General features: G+C 36.5%; 1 long non-coding RNA gene across 1 annotated transcript; it reads left to right on the forward strand.

Moving 5' to 3' along the window:
• The first annotated feature begins 1166 nt into the window (after positions 1-1166).
• Positions 1167-9087, forward strand: LOC127523558 (uncharacterized). Its single transcript, XR_007932898.1, has 3 exons — positions 1167-1222; positions 3107-3151; positions 8384-9087. It is a non-coding gene; the product is annotated as an uncharacterized LOC127523558 (long non-coding RNA).
• The last annotated feature ends 584 nt before the right edge of the window (positions 9088-9671 follow it).

Genomic DNA, 9671 nt, shown 5'->3' on the forward strand with positions numbered 1-9671 from the left:
TGAAGTACCATCATAGTGAGACAATGAATATGTATAGAAAGGTCATTGTGGAGGACTAATTTGCCAGAAAGATGTCCATTAGGTCAAATATGCAATACTTTATGGCTGACATATCATCAGAAGGAGTAAATAGTAAAATATAAAAAGTTGGAGATCATGTACCCTTTGGCCAGAAATATGTTCAGTAGGTCACATATGGATTACTGTCTGGATGATCTTGAGGAGTAATTTTCCATAAACATGTTCAAGTAGGTCATACATGGTCTCATGTATTGCTGAAATAACATCAGAGTGAGTGAATGTGTATGTATAGAAAGTTCATCATGGAGGATTAATTTTTTGGCAGAAATATGTTCAGTGGGTCTAATATTGATATCTGTATGGGTGAAGTAAAATCAGAAGGAGTAAATAGAAATGTATAAAAAGTTCAGATTCTAATAATCTTAGGCCAGAAATATATCCATTAGGTCAAATATGCAAATACTCTATGGCTGACGTATCAATAGAAGCAGTCAATTAGTATGTATAAAAAGTGAGGACTAATTTGCCAGAAAAATGTCCATTAGGTCAAATATGCAAAACTTTATGGCTGACGTATCATCAGAAGGAGTTAATAGTAAAATAAAAAAAGTTCAATATCAAGTACCCTTTTGCCAGATATGTGTTCAGTAGGTCAAATATGGACTACTGTCTGGATGATCTAACATCAGATGAGTTCATGATTGAGGAGTAATTTTCCAGAAACATGTTCAGTAGGTCACACAGAGGCTCAGGTATGGCTGAAGTAACATCACAGCGCGTCAATGATTATTTATAGAAAGTTCATGACTGAGGATTAATTTGCCAGAATGCAATTCACAATGGCTGACGGATCATCAGAAGCAGTCAATTTTTGTGTATGAATAGTTCATGATCAAGGACTAATTTTCCAGAAAAATGTCCAGAAGATCAAACATGGGCTCATGTATGGCTGAAGTAACATCATAGTGAGACAATGAATATGTGTAGAAAGTTCATGAACGAGGACTAATTTGCTAGAATTTTGTTCAGTAGGCGAATATGCAATAATTTATGGCCGATATATCATCAGAAGCAGTAAGTAGTTATATATAAAAAGTTGAAGATCAAGGACCCTTTGGCAATAAATATGTTCAGTACGTCTAATATGGGCTATTATCTGGATGATCTTGAGGAGTAGTTTTCCATAGATATGATCAAGTAGGTCATACATGGGCTCATGTAACTTTATTGCTGAAATAACATCAAGGTGAGTGAATGAGTATGTATAGAAAGTTCATCATGGAGGATTAATTTGCCAGAAATATGTTCAGTGGGTCTAATATTGACATCTGTATGGGTGAAGTACCATGAGGAGTAAATAGAAATGTATAAAAAGTTCAGATTCAAATAAACTTAGGCCAGGAATATATCCATTAGGTCAAACATGCAATATACTCTAAGGCTGACGTATCATCAGAAGCAGACAATTTGTATGTATAAAAAGTTCATGATCGAGGACTAATTTTCCAGAAAGATGTCCATTAGTTCAAATATGCAATACTTTATGGCTGAGGTATCATCAGAAGGAGTCAATAGTAAAATAAAAAAAGTTCAATATCAAGTACCCTTTTGCCAGATATATGTTCAGTAGATCAAATATGGACTACTGTCTGGATGATCTAACATCAGATGGATTATAAGTTCATGATTGAGGCGTAATTTTCCAGAAGGCTCAGGTATGGTTGAAGTAACATCAGAGCGAGTCGATGATTATATATAGAAAGTTCATGACTGAGGATTAATTTGCCAGAATTTTTTTCAGTAGGTCTAATATTGACTTCTGTATGGGTGAAGTAACATCAGAAGGAATGAATCGAAATGTATAAAAACTTCAGATTCTAATAATCTTGGGCCAGAAATGTATCCATTAGGTCAAAATGCAATTCACAGTGGCTGACGTATCATCAGAAGCAGACAATTTGTATTTATGAAAAGTTCATAATCAAGGACTAATTTTCCAGAAAAATGTTCAGAAGATCAGACATGGGCTCATGTATGGCTGAAGTACCATCATAGTGTGACAATGAATATGTATAGAAAGTTCATCGTGGAGGACTAATTTGCCTGAAAGATGTCCATTAGGTCAAATATGCAATACTTTATGGCTGACATATTTGCTTCAGAAAGAGCAAATAGTAAAATATAAAAAGTTGGAGATCATGTACCCTTTGGCCAGAAATATGTTCAGTAGGTCACATATGGACTACTGTCTGGATGATCTTGAGGAGTAATTTTCCATAAACATGTTCAAGTAGGTCATACATGGTCTCATGTATTGCTGAAATAACATCAGAGTGAGTGAATGTGTATGTATAGAAAGTTCATCATGGAGGATTAATTTGCCAGAAATATGTTCAGTGGGTCTAATATTGACATCTGTAATGGTGAAGTAAAATCAGAAGGAGTAAATAGAAATGTATAACAAGTTCAGATTTAAATAATCTTAGGCCAGAAATATATTCATTAGGTCAAATATGCAATACTCTAAGGCTGACGTATCATCAGAAGCAGTCAATTTGTATGTATAAAAAGTTCATGATTGAGGACTAATTTTCAAGAAAGTCTTCCATTAGGTCAAATATGCAATACTTTATGGCTGATGTATCATCAGAAGGAGTCAATAGTAAAATAGAAAAAGTTCAAGATCAAGTACCCTCTTTGCCAGATATATGTTCAGTAGTTCAAATATGGACTATTGTCTGGATGATCTAACATCAGATGGATTATAAATTTATGACTGAGGAGTAATTTTCCAGAAACATGTTCAGTAGGTCACACAGAGGCTCAGGTATGGCTGAAGTAACATCATAGTGAGACAATGAATATGTGTAGAAAGTTCATGATCAAGGACTAATTTGCTAGAATTTTGTTCAGTAGGCGAATATGCAATAATTTATGGCTGATATATCATCAGAAGCAGTCAGTAGATTTATATAAAAAGTTGAAGATCAAGATTCTAATGGCAATAAATATGTTCAGTACGTCTAATATGGTCTATTATCTGGATGATCTTGAGGAGTAGTTTTCCAGAGATATGATCAAGTAGGTCATACATGGGCTCATGTAACGTTATTGCTGAAATAACATCAAGGTGAGTGAATGAGTATGTATAGAAAGTTCATCATGGAGGATTAATTTGCCAGAAATATGTTCAGTTGGTCTAATATTGACATCTGTATGGGTGAAGTACCATCGGAAGGAGTAAATAGAAATGTATAAAAAGTTCAGATTCAAATAAACTTAGGCCAGGAATATATCCATTAGGTCAAACATGCAATATACTCTAAGGCTGACGTATCATCAGAAGCAGAGAATTTGTATGTATAAAAAGTTCATGATTGAGGACTAATTTTCCAGAAAGATGTCCATTAGTTCAAATATGCAATACTTTATGGCTGAGGTATCATCAGAAGGAGTCAATAGTAAAATAAAAAAAGTTCAATATCAAGTACCCTTTTGCCTTAGATATGTTTAGTAGGTCAAATATGGACTACTGTCTGGATGATCTAACATCAGATGAATTATAAGTTCATGATTGAGGAGTAATTTTCCAGAAACATGTTCAGTAAGTCACACAGAGGCTCAGGTATGGCTGAAGTAACATCAGAGAGCAAGTCAATGATTATTTATAGAAAGTTCATGATTGAGGATTAATTTGCCAGAATTTTGTTCAGTAGGTCTAATATTGACTTCTGTATAGGTGAAGTAAAATCAGAAGTAATAAATCGAAATGTATAAAAAGTTTAGATTCTAATAATCTTGGGCCAGACATGTATTCATTAGGTCAAATATGCAATTCACAATGGCTGACGTATTATCAGAAGCAGTCAATTTGTATGTATGAAAAGTTCATGATCAAGGACTCATTTTCCAGAAAAATGTTCAGAAGATCAGACATGGGCTCATGTATGGCTAAAGTAACATAGTGAGACAATGAATATGTATAGAAAGTTCATCTTGGAGGACTAATTTGCCAAAAAGATGTGTATTAGGTCAAATCTGCAATACTTTATGGCTGACATATCATCAGGATTAAATAGTAAAATATAAAAAGTTCGAGATCATGTACACTTTGGCCAGAAATATGTTCAGTAGGTCACATGTGGACTACAGTCTGGATGAGCTTGAGGAGAAATTTTCAAGAAACATGATCAAGTAGGTCATACATGGGCTCATGTATTGCTGAAATAACATCAGATTGAGTGAATAACTATGTATAGAAAGTTCATCATGGAGGACTAATTTGCCAGAAATATGTTCAGTTGGTCTAATATTGACTTCTGTATGGGTGAAATAAAATCAGAAGGAGTGAATAGAAATATATAAAAAGTTCAGATTTGAATAATCTTAGGACAGAAATATATCCATTAGGTCAAATATGCAATACTCTAAGGCTGATGTATCATCAGAAGCAGTCAATTTGTATGTAGGAAAAGTTCATGATCAAGGACTAATTTTCCAGAAAAATGTTTTAGAAGATCAGACATGGGCTCATGTATGGCTGAAGTAACAGTGAAACAATGAATATGTATAGAAAGTTCATCATGGAGGACTAATTTGCCTGAAATATGTCCATTAGGTCAAATATACAATACTTTATGGCTGACATATCATCAGAAGGAGTAAATAGTAAAATATAAAAAGTTGGAGATCATGTACATTTTGGCCAGAAATATGTTCAGTAAGTCATACATGGGCTCATGTATTGCTGAAATAACATCAAAGTGAGTGAATGCGTATGTATAGAAAGTTCATCATGGAGGACTAATTTGCCAGAAATATGTTCAGTGGGTCTAATATTGACTTCTGTATGGGTGAAGTAACATCAGAAGGAGTGAATAGAAATGTATAAAAAGTTCAGATTCTAATAATCTTGGGTCAGAAATGTATCCATTAGGTCATATATGGAATACACTATAGCTGACGTATCATCAGAAGCAGTCAATTTGTATGTATAAAAAGTTCATGATTGAGGACTAATTTGCCAGAAAGATGTCAATTAGGTCAAATATGCAATACTTTATGGCTGACATATCATCTGAAGGAGTAAATAGTAAAATATAAAAAGTTGGAGATCAAGTACCCTTTGGCCAGAAATATGTCATAGAAACAGGTCACATATGGACTACTGTCTGGATGATCTTGAGGATTAATTTTCCAGAAACATGTTCAAGTAGGTCATACATGGGCTCATGTATTGCTGAAAAAACATCAGATTGAGTGAATGAGTATGTATAGAAAGTTCATCATGGAGGACTAATTTGCCAGAAATATGTTCAGTGGGTCTAATATTGACTTCTGCTAATTCAGTAGCCACTACAAGATTAAGGGGCCACAAATAGTTTGGGACTGATGTTGCTGCAAGAATTGGGAATTCCTGACTGGGTGCTAATTCAGTAGCCACTATTTTAGCTTTAATAAATGCTCTAACTGGGTTAGAAGATGTTGGCCTAAAGCCATGAAACTATAAGTTTGTTTGCCTTCCGATGAAAGATGCTGACTGATCTAAAGTAAATTGTCTAAGAGATAAATTTGAACTAAACTCAGCCTTGTGAGCTAGGACTAGAATTGAACAAGTCTTTTCAGTCAGAAGTTTTCAGACATGAAACAAGGAGTATTAGCCTAAAAATGAATGTTTTGTCTTAAATGTAGTATTGAAAACTAAGCTGAGTTAGCAGACTAAAAAGAATAACATTAAAACTGTTATTTAACATTAGATTGTTAGGAAATGGTTAGGAGTACAAGTGGAGTCTATAATAGACAATTTTGTATTTTGGATTGATTTGTCTGTGTATCTGAAATGGTCAGTCTAAAAGATTGCTGAGAATAAGCACCTTCAATGGCTCTAACACCTTTTGTTCTGTTTCACACCTCTGAGGGCACATCTCCTGTACTTGCCATGGCTGAGTCTGCACAAAACAATGGTAATGGCCCTGCATTGAGGCCAACAACAGAAAGACATGGAACAGAACCTCCAAATGTTACTATTGATCAGATGATGGAAAATTTGAATGAATATTTGGACAAAAGGCTGGGACTAAGGAAGTGCCAGGGTGACATCTGCCAGAAGTACAACATCAGGCACTCAGAGAATGGACAATGGGCCTTGCCGGACATTAAAAGGGCATATGGAAAGATGCAGCGCTTAAGAGCAAACACCAATAGAGATGGCTTGTCTGTAATTTTGGTCAAACAAATTCAACAGCATCTACAGAAGTGTGAGACTGACAAATTACTACGTGAGAACAAAGCAGAGAAAGCAAAGGTTCGAGCACTGGCTGAACAATTGCAGAATGAAAAGAAGGACAAAGAAAGACTACTAAATGAGAAGGCCAATTTGTTAACTTTGCTTTCCAAATGATTAGAATCAAAAGACTGTTTTGGACAAAAGAGTCATTCCATAATATCTAGCAGCAAAGCAGAACAAGAGTTTCTTTGCCCATTCAGTGATCTCCAAAAGAATGAGGATCAACAAGATTTTTATCCGCTTGGAGAAAGTGACAGCAGTTCCACAGTGAACTCTGACAGCGATGTCAACACACATGCTGATATCATAAAGGACAACTTGAAGGTTAGACTTGCTCCTGTAATTGTCAAAAACAGAAGGACTGAAGTTGAAATTGACAATGAGGAGGAGTATGAGGAAAATGGTGAACGTCAAACTCGCACTGTAACAAAAGTGGTAAAGAACTATGTTCCACATAGAACATACCAGCCAGCTACTCCAGAGCAAGTTGACAAATGGTCAAAAGATTTGCCAGATGTGTACAAACAACCACGGAAAGCTTGGCAATTTCTTCAGCATTTGCAGAAAATCTACAATTTACATCCACTAGACAGAGTGATGATTGTTAATGTGAACTTAAGGGACAATGACCAAAAGAGAATAATAGAAATTGTTGAAAGAAGGACTGGTGAGTCTCAAGCGAACATTGAGGCTGGATGGGAAGCTGTACGAACATTCTTGTTTGAACTGAAGCCTGCAAAGGTTAATTGGGCTAAAATTACCTCATGCATGCAGAAGACAGGAGAAAGTGTTGCTGAGTATGAAGAGCGCTTCATACAAATTTGTTTGGAATATGCCGGTGTAAACAACAATGAAGATCTCAGTAAAGAGACTGGCATGCCTCTTAAAACTGCATTTGTAAATGGACTGAAACCTGAGACTTCTAAAGCCCTTAAAATTAGGTATGATGACTGGGACAGCATTGGAACAGCATTCATGCAGATTGTTGAATGGTCAGCAAAGATTGAAAGAACACAGGAAGTCAATCTCAGAGCTTTGCAAACCAAAACCTTGTCATACAACGGGGTATGAAGAAAGTAAATATGTGAGATACCCAAAAGCAAAAAGTCAAGGAAGATGCAGGTATTGCAATGAGGAAGGACACTGGGTTCGTGATTGCAAGCTGATTTTGACACATCAAAGCGATGATGAGGACAACCTGTTGAAGAGGTTTCAGCAGTTGACAGACAAGCAAAAACAGACTCTGCTAAAGGCTTTTGAGCCGCAGGAAAACTGAAGAACCTCTCTCTGCAGCACCAACTAGTGACATCTCATCCAACAACTGAAGCCAAAGATGATGTCCTAGTAGACGGTGCTGCTAAACAAGCCGTAAAGGGGAGAGGTGCACATACAGCGGCATTAAGACAGCTTGAGCAAGACAGACAACCAGACAGTAAACAGATGCAGAATGAAGTGCACAAAGAAGAAAAAACATCACTGATGGAAAATGGAATTGAACTGCATGAAGACAACCAATGCAGTGAGGATGACCACAGGAAAACAGGACTATGCTTCTTTGAACATGTCACAGGCCGGCCCATGCCCAATGAAAATCTAACATCTGACAGCCTTATTCAAACTGATGAAAGACTCAGCCTGGCTGTACACAATGCCAAGGATAAAGTTTTGACACATCCAAAGGGGGGCCCTGGTATAGTAACAATTCAAAAAACTCAGAGGTCACTGCGAGAATACAGGTGGAAAAGCCCACGTCAGGATCTCTTGGTAGCTGATGGAGCAGTTAAGGTGCAAAGAAAAGAAAAGTGGATTGACATGAGCCAGTGGGATTTGAAATATCTGCCTAGAGACAAGGGATAGATGGCAGTAGTGTTTATCAGAGTCCAGATATGGCGGGACTAAGGTTTTTAGGCTCTAGCTTGTCGCCTGAGGACGAAGACATAAACATACAGCTACTGATAAACAGTAGTGTCCTGCTAATATTAAATAGGGACAGTTTTAGGAGCAGTTAGGAGTTATTTGATTAAAATATTTTCCTTAACAAGATACGTTTCCCTTTTCTCTTTTGTGTGATTGCAGGTGTTCCAGCATTCCAGAGGATGACCAAAGACATCCAACACCTAGAGCGCACTGCACTGGCCACCTAGCTGAACATGCCTGAACGTCCACAGAACACAACACTATCCGCCACTTCCTCAAGATCACAATGTCAAAATTATTCTGTCATTATCTTAAGTAATGGAACCTGTATGCAGCATGCTGTATACATGATTTATGAAAGTTTGTTTTATGATTGAAAATGATCAAAGGGGGGATTGAAAGATTATGTGTATTTTCATTATCTTTAGTTAGATGCATTTACATTGTGACTGTGTCTCAGATGCAATCAACTCTGTCTGTGTCTGTAAAGGTGTGAACCAAATGGCCCATACAGACGTGTGGCCCACAGAAACTGATGGGTGTGAATGACAAAGAAACAGCATTGCTTAGAATAGATTGCAGGGTAGATCGATCTCCTGTGGGAGGTCCTAACAATTTTCTATTGTTTGTAGCCCTTTTGTCTTCATGTATAAAGTTCTGTCCCACAGACAGAACTTTGGGTTAAGATCTTTTGAAGGCCGACACGCTGACATTGATGCTGAAGAACTGTGCTACACTACTACCTTCAATAAATTCTTCTCCCCACAAGAACTCTGGTCAAGCTTACTTATTTTATGTATTAGAGAAATCTAATACATTGGCGAGCCACCACAAACGACTGCTCAGCCAAATATAGCAAAATCTAACAAATGTATAAAAAGTTCAGATTCGAATAATCTTAGGCCAGAAATATATCCATTAGGTCAAATATGCAATACTCTATGGCTGACGTATCATCAGAAGAAGTCAATTTGTATGCATGAAAAGTTCATGATTGAGGACTAAGTTGCAAGAAAGATGTCCATTAGGTCGAATATACTATACTTTATGGCTGACGTATCATCAGAAGGAGTCAATAGTTATGTATAAAAAGTTCAAGATCAAGTACCCTTTGGCCATAAATATGTTCATTAGGTCAAATATGGACGACTGTCTGGATGATCTAACATCAGAAGGAGTATAAATTCATGACTGATGACTAATTTTCCAGAAATATGTTCAGTAGGTCACACATGGGCTCAGGTATGGCTGAAGTAACATTAGAGCGAGTCAATGAGTATGGATAGAAAGTTCATGATTGACGACTAATTTGCCAGAATTTTGTTCAGTAGGTCTAATTTGCAATAATTTATGGCTGATATATCACCAGAAGGAGTCAGTAGTTATATATAAAAAGTTGAAGATCAAGTACCCTTTGGCCATAAATATGTTCAGTACGTCTAATATG

This window comes from Ctenopharyngodon idella, chromosome 12 (assembly GCF_019924925.1).
Source record: "Ctenopharyngodon idella isolate HZGC_01 chromosome 12, HZGC01, whole genome shotgun sequence".
Lineage (NCBI taxonomy): Eukaryota > Metazoa > Chordata > Actinopteri > Cypriniformes > Xenocyprididae > Ctenopharyngodon > Ctenopharyngodon idella.